This window comes from Arachis duranensis, chromosome 5 (genome assembly GCF_000817695.3).
Source record: "Arachis duranensis cultivar V14167 chromosome 5, aradu.V14167.gnm2.J7QH, whole genome shotgun sequence".
NCBI classification, from domain to species: Eukaryota; Viridiplantae; Streptophyta; class Magnoliopsida; order Fabales; family Fabaceae; genus Arachis; species Arachis duranensis.
In genome coordinates this window covers 49,729,513-49,732,811 of record NC_029776.3, presented here as the reverse complement: position 1 = coordinate 49,732,811, position 3,299 = coordinate 49,729,513, and positions in this window count along the sequence as shown.

Here is a 3,299-nt window from a genome sequence, read left to right as displayed (position 1 = left end):
TGTGTATCCGCTCTAATCACTCAAGTGTATAGGGTTGGTTCACCCACTTCTCTCCTAATCATGCTTTCCAAGATTTGTTGTTTATCTAACAATCAACAATTATTTCGTGCATGCATACAAATATCATGAGGACTTTCCCATAGGTTGTAATGGGACTAGGGTCAAGGTAAGATTGTATATGGTTAAGTGGACTAGAAATTGAATCTTTTATTAACTTAAACTTCCCACCTAACCTATATAACAACCTATAAAACTCTAATGCAAACCTAACTACCCATAATTCTCACTTTTTCACATACTCATGCATTCTCTTTTATATCACAACCCATATGCATTGATTCTTATTGAACTTAACTTTGGGGTGTTTTGTCCCCTTTTTATTCTTTTTTTTTCTTTTTCCTTTCTTTTTCTATATTTTTTTCTTTTTATTCATATATATTTTTTCTTGTTTTTTCTTTATCATTTTTTTCTTTTTCTTTATACAAAAGCACGAATGCATATGGTTTAAACATAATTAATGCATGAATACGTACTCAATTCCCAATATCATCAACAAAAATAAAAATGCCATTTTACCTCAACCAATGTCCCAAGTTTCCCCACACTTGAATGATACACACACTCACTAGCCTAAGCAAATCAAAGATCCAAATTAAGGACATTCATTGTTTTTCGCTTTAAGGCTTGTAATGTGCTAAAATTATGAACAAGTGGGTTAATCGTAGGCTCAAAGTTGGCCAACAATGGAAGATAAAAGGTAGGCTATTTGGGTAAGTGAGCCAATTAAAATGATGGCCTCAATCATATAAATGCATGTATACACGGAATAATTGACATAAAGAATCAAACAAATCAAAGATTACAATCATAGGAAAGGAATAATACACACAAGAAGGAAAATAAGTGGTTATAAGATGTAACCACACAATTAGGCTCAAAAGTCACAAGCTTGTGTTTTTAGCTCAAAAACATGTTCCACAATGTATGATTCAAGCAAGTTCAATGAAAAATTTTCACTCAAATCAATTGGGATGTCAATGCCCTATAGGTAATTTTCTTGAAAAAATATCATTATTTTGACAAAGCTTATTATGTATATATATGCAAAATAAGAAAATACAACTAAAATCATAAAAGTCCTAAAAATGAAATGCAAGAGTGTTGGGATTAGAAACTTGTCACCCAAAAATGCCGACTGGTCAGACGACCTCTCCACACTTAAAAGTTTGCACCGTCCTCAGTGCATTCAAAGATGAGCAAGGGGGTACGGTGACTCTCCGAGTTGCTACCTTCAGCTGGTAGGTCAACCGGTTGTTGCATGTTCTTTCTTCCCGCTTCCATTAAAACATCTTGAAAATAGAAAACAGGATAGTGAGAAAAGTAAATGCAAAAGCAAGGGAGCATATATTGTTGGAATAAGGTAATTATCACTAGAATGAAGTGAGTGAACCGGTGTGTGACATGAATAAAAGAGTGCGTGAGTTTTAAATTGCGCGCGATTTAGAACACACGCATACTAGCATAAAAAGCTTTCTCACAATTACACAAAAGAAGCATGCACTTCACTCATTCTAGTGTGCTTGAATTACTCTAAACTCATGGGTTAAGATAACCAAACAAGCAATAAAGAAGCATGAAAGCATTCAAGCCAAAAACATATGGATGCAGATAATCAAGAAGCACAATGCATTACGATAAATGCTCAACATCCATCAAGAAGTTGCCTAATCAAAATAAAGAGTTCAAATCACATGGTAGCCAAATCATGCAATTCAAAAGGGTTTAAGGTGCTTGAGGGCAATTCTCATACACTTGGTATTCAAAGATGTTCAACAAAGAAACTCAAAACCAAGTAGTGAAATATAACCTCAATAAGGAATCTAAGAATGAATATTAACAACAATGATGTTAAAGTAACTTCGATTTGATATATAATTTGCCATAGCTGCCCTGACGCCAGGCGACGCGAACACGTGGGTCACGCGGACGCGTGACCTGGCAGGAACGCAACCCGCACGGCCGCGTCACTCTTCTACGATCTGTACGGACTAGAAAGCGCTGGGAGTGACTTCTGGACTGCTTTTGACCCAATTTTCAGCCCAGAACACACAGATTAGAGGCTATAAAGTGGGGGAATGCATGCATTCATAATTATGCACTCATAATTCACTTTTCATATTTTAGATGTAGTTTTCAGAGAGAAAGGTTCTCTCTTCTCTCTTAGGATTAGGATTAGGATTAGAAATTAGGATTTTTAGAAACAAGGATTTAGGACTTCTCTTGGTTTTTAAGAGTGACTCTCGATTCAGGTTCAATATTTCTTTTATTATTTAATTCTCTCGTTTATATTTTGATTACTCTGAAACTTTTACTGTGTTTGATTGATATTGCCCAATTGGCTTATGGATTTTCTCATGTTGGAACTATATTAGTTTATTAATGATATTTGAGGTATTTCAGTTTACTATTGCTCTCTTTGGTTTAAGTTATCATTACTTCCCATCTGAGAATATTTTCACTCTAGCAATTTTACTTTTTCCCCTTTTGGCCTTGGTTAAGAAATCAATAACTCAACAGTTATCAAACTCAGCATAAGTGATAATCGTTATCTTGCTAATTGAACTGAACTTCAATAATCCCAACTTTTTCTTAGGAAATAAATAGGATTCGAAGGTCAAACTAATTAATCCCTTAACTTACCTTTGCTTCAAAGGTTAACTAAGTGGAATTAAGATACAACTTTATTATTGTTGAGAGGGATAACTAAGTTGGACTTCTAATTTCTCTCACCTTGCCAAAAGTTGCTTTACAGTATTTATTTATTTTAATTGCCATTTATTTTACTTGCCATTTATATTACTTATTCCTCATTCTTGAAACCCCGAATTCACAATTTTCATAACCAATAATAAGAACATACCTCCCTACAATTCCTTGAGAAGACGACCCGAGGTTTAAATACTCGGTTAACAATTTATTTAGGGGTTTGTTACTTGTGACAACCAAAACGTTTGTACGAAGGGATTTCTGTCGGTTTAGAGACTATATCTACAACGCAACTATTTTTATGAAATTCTTTACTGGCAAAAATCCTAACGTCAAGTGTAGTGCTCTCATTCAAACAGAGCCACCTACAAAGAAGAAGGATCCAGGGAGTTTCCACATTCCCTGTGCTATAAGAGAGACAATGATTGATAAGGGGCTTGATGTGTGGAAAACGATCCAACACAAAACTCACCGGCAAGTGTACCGGGTCGCATCAAGTAATAATAACTCACATGAGTGAGGTCGATCCCACA